The sequence below is a fragment of the Lithobates pipiens genome, unplaced genomic scaffold (assembly GCF_037356315.1).
Source record: "Lithobates pipiens isolate NorthernLeopardFrog02 unplaced genomic scaffold, aLitPip1_a1.2 Scaffold_10, whole genome shotgun sequence".
NCBI lineage: Eukaryota > Metazoa > Chordata > Amphibia > Anura > Ranidae > Lithobates > Lithobates pipiens.
Window position 1 is genome coordinate 99,161,823 of NW_027507686.1, and position 12,234 is coordinate 99,174,056.

At 47.8% G+C, this 12,234-nt stretch overlaps 25 pseudogenes; all 25 read left to right on the plus strand.

The window, feature by feature from the left end:
• Window positions 1-526: 526 nt before the first annotated feature.
• Window positions 527-645, plus strand: LOC143944743 (5S ribosomal RNA; annotated as a pseudogene).
• A 108-nt stretch (window positions 646-753) lies between these two features.
• Window positions 754-872, plus strand: LOC143955004 (5S ribosomal RNA; annotated as a pseudogene).
• Window positions 873-974: 102 nt separating this feature from the next.
• Window positions 975-1,093, plus strand: LOC143950863 (5S ribosomal RNA; annotated as a pseudogene).
• A 534-nt stretch (window positions 1,094-1,627) lies between these two features.
• On the plus strand, window positions 1,628-1,746 carry LOC143956672 (5S ribosomal RNA; annotated as a pseudogene).
• A 107-nt stretch (window positions 1,747-1,853) lies between these two features.
• On the plus strand, window positions 1,854-1,972 carry LOC143953031 (5S ribosomal RNA; annotated as a pseudogene).
• A 107-nt stretch (window positions 1,973-2,079) lies between these two features.
• On the plus strand, window positions 2,080-2,198 carry LOC143942522 (5S ribosomal RNA; annotated as a pseudogene).
• A 461-nt stretch (window positions 2,199-2,659) lies between these two features.
• On the plus strand, window positions 2,660-2,778 carry LOC143955594 (5S ribosomal RNA; annotated as a pseudogene).
• Window positions 2,779-2,886: 108 nt separating this feature from the next.
• LOC143951637 (5S ribosomal RNA) lies at window positions 2,887-3,005 on the plus strand (annotated as a pseudogene).
• Window positions 3,006-3,107: 102 nt separating this feature from the next.
• On the plus strand, window positions 3,108-3,226 carry LOC143956964 (5S ribosomal RNA; annotated as a pseudogene).
• Window positions 3,227-3,787: 561 nt separating this feature from the next.
• LOC143956932 (5S ribosomal RNA) lies at window positions 3,788-3,906 on the plus strand (annotated as a pseudogene).
• A 40-nt stretch (window positions 3,907-3,946) lies between these two features.
• On the plus strand, window positions 3,947-4,065 carry LOC143943055 (5S ribosomal RNA; annotated as a pseudogene).
• Window positions 4,066-4,616: 551 nt separating this feature from the next.
• On the plus strand, window positions 4,617-4,735 carry LOC143955752 (5S ribosomal RNA; annotated as a pseudogene).
• Window positions 4,736-4,843: 108 nt separating this feature from the next.
• LOC143957029 (5S ribosomal RNA) lies at window positions 4,844-4,962 on the plus strand (annotated as a pseudogene).
• A 322-nt stretch (window positions 4,963-5,284) lies between these two features.
• LOC143942529 (5S ribosomal RNA) lies at window positions 5,285-5,403 on the plus strand (annotated as a pseudogene).
• A 561-nt stretch (window positions 5,404-5,964) lies between these two features.
• Window positions 5,965-6,083, plus strand: LOC143944754 (5S ribosomal RNA; annotated as a pseudogene).
• Window positions 6,084-6,191: 108 nt separating this feature from the next.
• Window positions 6,192-6,310, plus strand: LOC143942471 (5S ribosomal RNA; annotated as a pseudogene).
• A 102-nt stretch (window positions 6,311-6,412) lies between these two features.
• On the plus strand, window positions 6,413-6,531 carry LOC143952356 (5S ribosomal RNA; annotated as a pseudogene).
• A 534-nt stretch (window positions 6,532-7,065) lies between these two features.
• LOC143943518 (5S ribosomal RNA) lies at window positions 7,066-7,184 on the plus strand (annotated as a pseudogene).
• A 107-nt stretch (window positions 7,185-7,291) lies between these two features.
• LOC143947524 (5S ribosomal RNA) lies at window positions 7,292-7,410 on the plus strand (annotated as a pseudogene).
• Window positions 7,411-7,970: 560 nt separating this feature from the next.
• Window positions 7,971-8,079, plus strand: LOC143953759 (5S ribosomal RNA; annotated as a pseudogene).
• A 333-nt stretch (window positions 8,080-8,412) lies between these two features.
• On the plus strand, window positions 8,413-8,531 carry LOC143956677 (5S ribosomal RNA; annotated as a pseudogene).
• A 107-nt stretch (window positions 8,532-8,638) lies between these two features.
• LOC143955576 (5S ribosomal RNA) lies at window positions 8,639-8,757 on the plus strand (annotated as a pseudogene).
• Window positions 8,758-8,864: 107 nt separating this feature from the next.
• Window positions 8,865-8,983, plus strand: LOC143951957 (5S ribosomal RNA; annotated as a pseudogene).
• Window positions 8,984-9,287: 304 nt separating this feature from the next.
• LOC143943241 (5S ribosomal RNA) lies at window positions 9,288-9,406 on the plus strand (annotated as a pseudogene).
• A 561-nt stretch (window positions 9,407-9,967) lies between these two features.
• Window positions 9,968-10,086, plus strand: LOC143957052 (5S ribosomal RNA; annotated as a pseudogene).
• The last annotated feature ends 2,148 nt before the right edge of the window (window positions 10,087-12,234 follow it).

The window sequence follows — 12,234 nt, forward strand, 5'->3', positions numbered from 1 at the left end:
TTATTTTTCTGCTTGTTTGCTGAGGTGACCATCTTGGCCTTTGTCAAGAGGGTTGAGAGTGGCCAGCAAGATCACCTACGGTCACATCACCCTGAATGCGCCCCATCTCGTCTGATCTCGGATACTAAGTAGGGTCGGTCTGGTTAGTTCCTGGATGGGAAACCGCATGGAAAAACCTGGTACCGCAGGCTTTTTTTTAATATGTTGTTGGTGTCGATGACCTTTTTTATTTTTCCGCTTGTTTGCCTAGGTGACCATCTTTGCGTTTGTCAAGAGAGTTGAGAGTGGCCAGAAAGATTGCCTAAGGCCACATCACCCTGAATGCGCCCCATATCGTCTGATCGTGAATGCTAAGCACGGTCGTGTCTGGTTAGTACCTGGATGGAAGACCGCCTGGGAATACCAGGTGCGTTAGGCTTTTTTTTAATATGTTGTTGGCGTCGACGACCTGTTTTATTTTTCTGCTTGTTTGCCGAGGTGACCATCTTGGTGTTTGTCAAGAGGGTTGAGAGTGGCCAGCAAGATTGCCTACGGCCATATCACCTTCAATGCGCCCAATTTCATCTGATCTCAGATGCCAAGCAAGGTCAGGCCTGGTTTGTACCTGGATGGGAGACCACATGGGAATATCAGGTGCCATAGGCTTTCTTTTAATATGTTGTTGACGTTGACGACCTGTTTTATTTTTCTGCTTGTTTGCCGAGGTGACCATCTTGGTGTTTGTCAAGAGGGTTGAGAGTGGCCAGCAAGATTGCCTAGGGCCATATCACCTTCAATGTGCCCAATTTCATCTGATCTCGGATGCCAAGCAAGGTTGGGCCTGGTAAGTACCTGGATGGGAGACCACATTGGAATATCAGGTGCCGTAGGCTTTCTTTAAATATGTTGTTGACGGCCTGTTTTATTTTTCTGCTTGTTTGCCGAGGAGACCATCTTGGTGTTTGTCAAGAGGGTTGAGAGTGGCCAGCAAGATCGCCTATGGCCACAACACCCAAAATGCGCCTGATCTTATCTGATTTCGTAAGCTAAGCAAGGTCAGGCCTGGTTAGTACCTGGATGGGAGACCGCCTGGGAATACTAGGTGCCGTAGGCTTTTTTTAATATGTGGTTGGCGTCGACGACCTGTTTTATTTTTCTGCTTGTTTGCAGAGGTGACCATCTTGGTGTTTGTCAAGAGGGTTGAGAGTGGCCAGCAAGATTGCCTATGGCCATATCACCCTGAATGCACCCCATCTCGTCTGATCTCGCAGGGTCGGGTCTGCATAGTACCTGGATGGAAGACCGCCTGGGAGTACCAGGTGCTGTAGGCTTTTTTTAACATGTTGTTGGTGTTGACGACCTGTTTTGTTTTTCTGTTGTTTGCCGAGTAGACCATTTTGGCATTTGTCAAGAGGGTTGAGAGTGGCCACCAAGATCGCTTACGGCCACATCACATGCGCCTGATCTAGGATGCTGAGCAGCGTCGCGCCTGGTTAGTACCTGGATGGGAAAATGCCTTTGAATACCTGATGCCGCAGGCTTATTTTAATATGTTGTTGGCGTCGACGACCTGTTTTATTTTTCTGCTTGTTTGCTGAGGTGACCATCTTGGCATTTGTCAAGAAGGTTGAGAGTGGCCAGAAAGATCACCTACGGCCACATCACCTTGAAAGTGCGCAATTTCATCTGATCTCGAATGCTAAGCAGGGTTGTGCCTGGTTAGTACCTGGATGGGAGACCGCCTGGGAGTATCAGGTGTCGTAGGCTTTTTTTAATATGTTGTTGGCATCAACGACCTGTTTTATTTTACTGCTTGTTTGCCAAGGTGACCATCTTGGCATTAGTCAAGAAGGTTGAGAGTGGCCAGCAAAATCTCCTACTGTCACATCACCCTGAATATGCCTGATCTTGTTTGATTTCGGATGCTGAGCAGGGTTGCGCCTGGTAAGTACCTGGATGGGAGACCGCCTGGGAATACCAGGTGCCGCAGGCTTTTTTTAATATGTTGTTGGCGTTGACGACCTGTTTTATTTTTCTGCTTGTTTGCTGAGGTGACCATCTTTGCATTTGTCAAGAAGGTTGAGAGTGGGCAGCAAGATCGCCTACTGCCACATCACCCTGAATGCGCCTGATCTTGTCTGATCTCGGATGCTGAGCAGGGTTGGGCCTGGTAATTAGCTGGATGGGAGACCGCCTGGGAATACCAGGTGCCGTAGGCTTTTTTTTAATATGTTGTTGGCGTCAACGACCTGTTTTATTTTTCTGCTTGTTTGCTGAGGTGACCATCTTGGCCTTTGTCAAGAGGGTTGAGAGTGGCCAGCAAGATCACCTACGGTCACATCACCCTGAATGCGCCCCATCTCGTCTGATCTCGGATACTAAGTAGGGTCGGTCTGGTTAGTTCCTGGATGGGAAACCGCATGGAAAAACCTGGTACCGCAGGCTTTTTTTTAATATGTTGTTGGTGTCGATGACCTTTTTTATTTTTCCGCTTGTTCCTGAATGCTAAGCACGGTCTTGTCTGGATAGTACCTGGATGGAAGACCGCCTGGGAATACCAGGTGCGGTAGGCTTTTTTTAAATATGTTGTTGGCGTCGACGATCTGTTTTTTTTTTTGCTTGTTTGCCGAGGTGACCATCTTGGTGTTTGTCAAGAGGGTTGAGAGTGGCCAGCAAGATTGCCTACGGCAATATCACCTTCAATGCGCCCAATTTCATCTGATCTCAGATGCAAAGCAAGGTCGGGCCTGGTTTGTACCTGGATGGGAGACCACATGGGAATATCAGGTGCCGTAGGCTTTCTTTTAATATGTTGTTGACGTTGACGACCTGTTTTATTTTTCTGCTTGTTTGCCGAGGTAACCATCTTGGTGTTTGTCAAGAGGGTTGAGAGTGGCCAGCAAGATTGCCTATGGCCATATCACCTTCAATGCGCTCAATTTCATCTGATCTCGGATGCCAAGCAAGGTCGGGCCTGGTTTGTACCTGGATGGGAGACCACATGGGAATATCAGGTGCCGTAGGCTTTCTTTTAATATGTTGTTGACGGCCTGTTTTATTTTTCTTCTTGTTTGCCGAGGAGACCATCTTGGTGTTTGTCAAGAGGGTTGAGAGTGGCCAGCAAGATCGCCTATGGCCACAACAACCTAAATGCGCCTGATCTCATCTGTTTTCGGAAGCTAAGCAAGGTCAGGCCTGGTTAGTACCTGGATGGGAGACCGCCTGGGAATACCAGGTGCCGTAGGCTTTTTTTTAATATGTTGTTGGCGTCAACGACCTGTTTTATTTTTCTGCTTGTTTGCTGAGGTGACCATCTTGGCATTTGTAAAGAGGGTTGAAAGTGGCCAGCAAGATCGCCTACGGTCACATCACCCTGAATGCGCCCCATCTCGTCTGATCTCGGATACTAAGTAGGGTCGGTCTGGTTAGTTCCTGGATGGGAAACCGCCTGGAAAAACCTGGTACCGCAGGCTTTTTTTTAATATGTTGTTGATGTCGATTACCTTTTTTATTTTTCCGCTTGTTTGCCTAGGTGACCATCTTTGCGTTTGTCAAGAGGGTTAAGAGTGGCCAGAAAGATTGCCTAAGGCCACATCACCCTGAATGCGCCCCATATCGTCTGATCCTGAATGCTAAGCATGGTCATGTCTGGATAGTACCTGGATGGAAGACCGCCTGGGAATACCAGGTGTGGTAGGCTTTTTTTAAATATGTTGTTGGCGTCGACGACCTGTTTTATTTTTTTGCTTGTTTGCCGAGGTGACCATCTTGGTGTTTGTCAAGAGGGTTGAGAGTGGCCAGCAAGATTGCCTACGGCCATATCAACTTCAATGCGCCCAATTTCATCTGATCTCAGATGCCAAGCAAGGTCGGGCCTGGTTTGTACCTGGATGGGAGACCACATGGGAATATCAGGTGCCGTAGGCTTTCTTTTAATATGTTGTTGACGGCCTGTTTTCGTTTGACAGCCTATGGCCACAACACCCTAAATGCGCCTGATCTCATCTGATTTCGGAAGCTAAGCAAGGTCAGGCCTGGTTAGTACCTGGATGGGAGACCGCCTGGGAATACCAGGTGCCGTAGGCTTTGTTTTAATATGTTGTTGGCGTCGACGACCTGTTTTGTTTTTCTGTTGTTTGCCGAGTAGACCATTTTGGCATTTGTCAAGAGGGTTGAGAGTGGCCACCAAGATCGCTTACGGCCACATCACCCTGAATGCGCCTGATCTCGGATGCTGAGCAGCGTCGCGCCTGGTTAGTACCTGGATGGGAAAACACCTTTGAATACCTGGTGCCACAGGCTTTTTTTAATATGTTGTTGGCGTCGACGACCTGTTTTATTTTTCTGCTTGTTTGCTGAGGTGACCATCTTGGCATTTGTCAAGAAGGTTGAGAGTGGCCAGCAAGATCGCCTACTGCCACATCACCCTGAATGCGCCCAACATCGTCTAATCTCAGATGCTGTGCAGGGTCGGGCCTGGTAAGTACCTGAATAGGAAACCGCCTGGAAAAGCCTGGTGCCGCAGGCTTTTTTTTATATATTGTTTGGCGTCGACGACCTGTTGTTTTTTTCTGCTTGTTTGCCAAGGGAGACCATCTTGGCGTTTGTCAAGAGGGTTGAGAGTGGCCAGCATGATCGCCTATGGCCACAACACCCTAAATGCGCCTGATCTCATCTGATATTGGAAGCTAAGCAAGGTCAGGCCTGGTTAGTACCTGGATGGGAGACCGCCTGGGAATACCGGGTGCCGTAGGCTTTTTTTTAATATGTTGTTGGCGTCGACGACCTGTTTTATTTTTCTACTTGTTTGCCGATGTGACCATCTTGGTTCTTGTCAAGATGATTGAGAGTGGCCAGCAAGATTGCCTACGGCCATATCACCCTGAATGCGCCCCATCTCGTCTTATCTCGGATGCTAAGCAGGGTCGGGTCTGCATAGTACCTGGATGGAAGACCGCCTGGGAGTACCAGGTGCCGTAGGCTTTTTTTAACATGTTGTTGGTGTTGACGACCTGTTTTGTTTTTCTCTTGTTTGCCGAGTAGACCATTTTGGCATTTGTCAAGAGGGTTGAGAGTGGCCACCAAGATCGCTTACAGCCACATCACCCTGAATGCGCCTGATCTCGGATGCTGAGCAGCGTCGCGCCTGGTTAGTACCTGGATGGGAAAACGCCTTTGAATACCTGGTGCCGCAGGCTTTTTTTAATATGTTGTTGGCGTTGACGACCTGTTTTATTTTTCTGCTTGTTTGCTGAGGTGACCATCTTTGCATTTGTCAAGAAGGTTGAGAGTGGGCAGCAAGATCGCCTACTGCCACATCACCCTGAATGCGCCTGATCTTGTCTGATCTCGGATGCTGAGCAGGGTTGGGCCTGGTAATTAGCTGGATGGGAGACCGCCTGGGAATACCAGGTGCCGTAGGCTTTTTTTTAATATGTTGTTGGCGTCAACGACCTGTTTTATTTTTCTGCTTGTTTGCTGAGGTGACCATCTTGGCCTTTGTCAAGAGGGTTGAGAGTGGCCAGCAAGATCACCTACGGTCACATCACCCTGAATGCGCCCCATCTCGTCTGATCTCGGATACTAAGTAGGGTCGGTCTGGTTAGTTCCTGGATGGGAAACCGCATGGAAAAACCTGGTACCGCAGGCTTTTTTTTAATATGTTGTTGGTGTCGATGACCTTTTTTATTTTTCCGCTTGTTTGCCTAGGTGACCATCTTTGCATTTGTCAAGAGAGTTGAGAGTGGCCAGAAAGATTGCCTAAGGCCACATCACCCTGAATGCGCCCCATATCGTCTGATCGTGAATGCTAAGCACGGTCGTGTCTGGTTAGTACCTGGATGGAAGACCGCCTGGGAATACCAGGTGCGTTAGGCTTTTTTTTAATATGTTGTTGGCGTCGACGACCTGTTTTATTTTTCTGCTTGTTTGCCGAGGTGACCATCTTGGTGTTTGTCAAGAGGGTTGAGAGTGGCCAGCAAGATTGCCTACGGCCATATCACCTTCAATGCGCCCAATTTCATCTGATCTCAGATGCCAAGCAAGGTCAGGCCTGGTTTGTACCTGGATGGGAGACCACATGGGAATATCAGGTGCCATAGGCTTTCTTTTAATATGTTGTTGACGTTGACGACCTGTTTTATTTTTCTGCTTGTGTGCCGAGGTGACCATCTTGGTGTTTGTGAAGAGGGTTGAGAGTGGCCAGCAAGATTGCCTAGGGCCATATCACCTTCAATGTGCCCAATTTCATCTGATCTCGGATGCCAAGCAAGGTTGGGCCTGGTAAGTACCTGGATGGGAGACCACATTAGAATATCAGGTGCCGTAGGCTTTCTTTAAATATGTTGTTGACGGCCTGTTTTATTTTTCTGCTTGTTTGCCGAGGAGACCATCTTGGTGTTTGTCAAGAGGGTTGAGAGTGGCCAGCAAGATCGCCTATGGCCACAACACCCTAAATGCGCCTGATCTTATCTGATTTCGTAAGCTAAGCAACGTCAGGCCTGGTTAGTACCTGGATGGGAGACCGCCTGGGAATACTAGGTGCCGTAGGCTTTTTTTAATATGTGGTTGGCGTCGACGACCTGTTTTATTTTTCTGCTTGTTTGCAGAGGTGACCATCTTGGTGTTTGTCAAGAGGGTTGAGAGTGGCCAGCAAGATTGCCTATGGCCATATCACCCTGAATGCACCCCATCTCGTCTGATCTCGCAGGGTCGGGTCTGCATAGTACCTGGATGGAAGACCGCCTGGGAGTACCAGGTGCTGTAGGCTTTTTTTAACATGTTGTTGGTGTTGACGACCTGTTTTGTTTTTCTGTTGTTTGCCGAGTAGACCATTTTGGCATTTGTCAAGAGGGTTGAGAGTGGCCACCAAGATCGCTTACGGCCACATCACATGCGCCTGATCTAGGATGCTGAGCAGCGTCGCGCCTGGTTAGTACCTGGATGGGAAAACGCCTTTGAATACCTGATACCGCAGGCTTATTTTAATATGTTGTTGGCGTCGACGACCTGTTTTATTTTTCTGCTTGTTTGCCGAGGTGACCATCTTGGCATTTGTCAAGAAGGTTGAGAGTGGCCAGAAAGATCACCTACGGCCACATCACCTTGAAAGTGCGCAATTTCATCTGATCTCGAATGCTAAGCAGGGTTGTGCCTGGTTAGTACCTGGATGGGAGACCGCCTGGGAGTATCAGGTGTCGCAGGCTTTTTTTAATATGTTGTTGGCATCAACGACCTGTTTTATTTTACTGCTTGTTTGCCAAGGTGACCATCTTGGCATTAGTCAAGAAGGTTGAGAGTGGCCAGCAAGATCTCCTACTGTCACATCACCCTGAATATGCCTGATCTTGTTTGATTTCGGATGCTGAGCAGGGTTGCGCCTGGTAAGTACCTGGATGGGAGACCGCCTGGGAATACCAGGTGCCGTAGGCTTTTTTGTTAATATGTTGTTGGCGTCAACGACCTGTTTTATTTTTCTGCTTGTTTGCTGAGGTGACCATCTTGGCATTTGTCAAGAGGGTTTAGAGTGGCCAGCAAGATCGCCTACGGTCACATCACCCTGAATGCGCCCCATCTCGTCTGACCTCGGATACTAAGTAGGGTCGCTCTGGTTAGTTCCTGGATGGGAAACCGCCTGGAAAAACCTGGTACCGCAGGCTTTTTTTTAATATGTTGTTGGTGTCGACGACCTTTTTTATTTTTCTGCTTGTTTGCCTAGGTGACCATCTTTGCGTTTGTCAAGAGGGTTGAGAGTGGCCAGAAAGATTGCCTAAGGCCACATCACCCTGAATGCGCCCCATATCGTCTGATCCTGAATGCTAAGCACGGTCGTGTCTGGTTAGTACTTGGATGAAGACCGCCTGGGAATACCAGGTGCGGTAGGCTTTTTTTAATATGTTGTTGGCGTCGACGACCTGTTTTATTTTTCTGCTTGGTTGCCGGGGTGACCATCTTGGTGTTTGTCAAGAGGGTTGAGAGTGGCCACCAAGATCGCCTACGGCCACATCACCCTTAATGCGCCTGATCTCGGATGCTGAGCAGGGTCGTGCCTGGTTAGTACCTGGATGGGAAACCGTTTGGGAATACCTGGTGCCGCAGGCTTTTTTTAACATGTTGATATCGTTGACGACCTGTTTTATTTTTCCGCTTGTTTGCCAAGGTGATCATCTTGTCGTTTGTCAAGAGGGTTGAGAGTGGATAGCAAGATCACCTACAGCCACATCACCCTGAATTGGCCCGATGTCGACTGATCTCGGATGCTAAGCCGAGTCGGGCCTTGTTAGTCCCGGGAAGGGAGACCGCCTGTAAATACCTGATGCCTCAGGCTTTTTTTAATATGTTGTTGGCGTCGACGACCTGTTTTATTTTTCTGCTTGTTTGCTGAGGTGACCATCTTGGCATTTGTCAAGAAGGTTGAGAGTGGCCAGAAAGATCACCTACGGCCACATCACCTTGAAAGTGCGCAATTTCATCTGATCTCGAATGCTAAGCAGGGTTGTGCCTGGTTAGTACCTGGATGGGAGACCGCCTGGGAGTATCAGGTGTCGTAGGCTTTTTTTAATATGTTGTTGGCATCAACGACCTGTTTTATTTTACTGCTTGTTTGCCAAGGTGACCATCTTGGCGTTGATCAAGAGGGTTGAGAGTGGCCAGCAAGATTGCTTACCGCCACATCACCCTGAATGCGCCAGATCTCGTCTGATTTCAGATGCTAAGCAGGGATGGGCCTGGTTAGTACCTGGATGGGAGACCGCCTGGGAATTCCAGGTGCCGTAGGCTTTTTTTAATATGTTGTTGGCGTCGACGACCTGTTTTATTTTTCTACTTGTTTGCCAAGGTGGCCATCTTGGCATTTTTCAAGAGGGTTGAGAGTGGCCATCAAAATTGCCTACGGCCACATCACCCTGAATGCGCCCAACATCGTCTAATCTCGGATGCTGTGCAGGGTCGGGCCTGGCAAGTACCTGGATGGGAGACCACCTGGGAATACCAGGTGCCGCAGGCATTTTTTTTAATATGTTGTTGGCGTCGACGACCTGTTTTATTTTTCTGCTTGTTTGCCGAGGTGACCATCTTGGTGTTTGTCAAGAGGGTTGAGAGTGGCCAGCAAGATTGCCTACGGCCATATCACCCTGAATGCGCCTGATCTCAGATGCTGAGCGCCTGGTTAGTACCTGGATGGGAAAACGCCTTTGAATACCTGGTGCCGCAGGCTTTTGTTAATATGTTGTTGGCGTCGACGACCTGTTTTATTTTTCTGCTTGTTTGCTTAGCATTTGTCAAGAAAGTTGAGAGTGGCCAGTAAGATTGCCTACTGCAACATCACCCTGAAGGTGCCTGATCTTGTCTGATCTCGGATGCTGAGCAGGGTTGGGCCTGGTAAGTACCTGGATGGGAGACCGCCTGGGAACACCAGGTGCCGTATGCTTTTTTTGAATATGTTGTTGGCGTCAACGACCTGTTTTATTTTTCTGCTTGTTTGCTGAGGTGACCATCTTGGCATTTGTCAAGAGGGTTGAGAGTGGCCAGCAAGATCGCCTACGGTCACATCACCCTGAATGTGCCCCATCTAGTCTGATCTCGGATACTAAGTAGGGTCAGTCTGGTTAGTTCCTGGATGGGAAACCGCCTGGAAAAACCTGGTACCGCAGGCTTTTTTTTAATATGTTGTTGGTGTCGACGACCTTTTTTATTTTTCCGCTTGTTTGCCTAGGTGACCATCTTTGCGTTTGTCAAGAGGGTTGAGAGTGGCCAGAAAGATTGCCTAAGGCCACATCACCCTGAATGCGCCCCATATCGTCTGATCCCAAATGCTAAGCACAGTCATGTCTGGTTAGTACCTGGATGGAAGACCGCCTGGGAATACCAGGTGCGGTAGGCTTTTTTTTAATATGTTGTTGGCGTCGACAACCTGTTTTATTTTTCTGCTTTTTTGCCAAGGTGACCATCTTGCTGTTTGTCAAGAGGGTTGAGAGTGGCCAGCAAGATTGCCTACGGCCATATCACCTTCAATGTGCCCAATTTCATCTGATCTCGGATGCCAAGCAAGGTTGGGCATGGTTTGTACCTGGATGGGAGATCACATGGGAATATCAGGTGCCGTAGGCTTTCTTTTAATATGTTGTTGACATTGACGGACTGTTTTATTTTTCTGCTTCTTTGCTGAGGTGACCATCTTGGCGTTTGTCAAGAGGGTTGAGAATAAGCAGCAAGATCGCCTACAGCCACATCACCCTGAATGAGGCCAATCTTGTCTGATCTCGGAGGCTAATCAGGGTCAGGCCTGGTTAGTACGTGGATGGGAGACCACCTGGTAACAGGTGCCGTAGGCTTTTTTTTAATTTGTTGTTGGCATCGACTACCTGTTTTATTTTTCTGCTTGTTTGCCAACATGACCATCTTGACATTCGTCAAGAGGGTTGAGAAGAGTCAGCAAGATCGCCTTTGACCACATCACCCTTAATGCGCCTGATCTCAATGCTAAGCAGGGTTGCGCCTGGTTAGTAACTGGATGGGATACCTCCCGGGAATACCAGGTGCCGTAGGATTTTTATTAATAAGTTGGGGTCGACGACCTGTTTTATTTTTCTGCTTGTTTGCCGAGGAGACCATCTTGGCATTTGTCAAGAGGGTTGAGAGTGGCCAACAAGATCGCCTACGGCCAAATCACCCTAATAGAGCCTGATCTCGGATGCTAAGCTAGGTCGGCCCTGGTAATTGCCTGGATGGAAGACCACCTGGGAGTACCAGGTGCCGTAGGCTTTTTTTAATATGTTGTTGGCGTCGACGACCTGTTTTATTTTTCTGCTCGTTTGCCGAGTTGACCATCTTGGCGTTTGTCAAGAGGGTTGAGAGTGGCCAGCAATATCAGCTACAGCCACATCACCTTCAATGAGCCTGATCTCGTCTGATCTTGAATGCTAAGCAGGGTTGGACCTGGTTAGTACCTGGATGGGAGACCGCCTAGGAATAACAAGTGCTGTAGGCTTTTTTTTAGTATGTTGTTGGCGTCCACGACCTGTTTTATTTTTCTGCTTGTTTGCCGAGGTGTCCATCTTGTCGTTTGTTAAGAGGGTTGAGAGTGGCTAGCAATATCGCCAATGGCTACATCACCCTGAATGCGCCCGATATCATTCAGGCTGAAGCTAGTGTATACAGAGAGGCTAGGGGATACAGTGAGGCTAGTATATACAAAACGCAAGCTTTGGTATACATAGAGGCAAGTGTATAAAGAATTGCTAGTGTACACAGAGAGACTGGGGTATACAGAGAGGCTTGTGTATACAGAGAGGCTGGGTAATACAGAGATGCTATGGTATACAGAAAATGGCTGGGTTAAACAGAGAGCCTGGGGTATACCGAGAAACTAGTGTAAAAAAAAAAGACGGGCTAGTGCATATTGATGACAGGCACATGTACATAGAATACACACTGGGGCATACAGAGAGTCTGGAGCATATAGAGTATACAGAAAACAGGCTTGGGTATAGAGAGAGGCTAGTGTATACAATGAGAGGCTAGGGTATATAGACGACAGCCAAGAGTATAAAGAGAGGCTAGTATAGCAAGAGAGGCTAGTGTATACAGATGACTGGCTAGTGTAAATAAATGACAGGCTAGTGAATAGAGAAAGGCTAGTGTATACAGAAGACAGTCTCTGGTATACAGTGAGGCTGGGGTATACAGAGAAGCCAGCTTATACAGTAGTCAGGCTAGTGCATATAAAAGACAAGCTAGGGTATACAGAAGAAAGGCTAGTGTATACAGAGAGGCTTGTGTATGCAGGGACACTGGGGTACACAGAGAGGCTGGTGTATAAAGACGGACTAGTGTATACAGAGAGGCTGGGGTATACAAAGAGCTACAGAGAGGCTAGATTTACAGAGAGGTTAGGGTAGGTTTACAGAAAGGAAAGTGTATACAGAATACAGCCAATGGTATACAGAGTGGTTGGGGTACAGAGAGAGGCTAGTGTATGCAGACTTGTTAGTGTATACAGACAGACTAGTATATACAGAGAGGCTGATGTATACCGAGAGTCTATGGTCTACAATAAGCAGGCTGGGCTATACAGAGAGGATTGTATATAAACTGAGGCTAGGGTATAACGTTAGGCCAGTGAACAGAAAAGACAAACAAGGGAATAGAGATAGACTATTGTGCATATGGAGAGGCTAGTGTATACAGAATTTTGGCTAGTGTATACAGAAGATATACTGCGTTATAAAGTGAGACTGGAGTATAAAGAGAAACTAA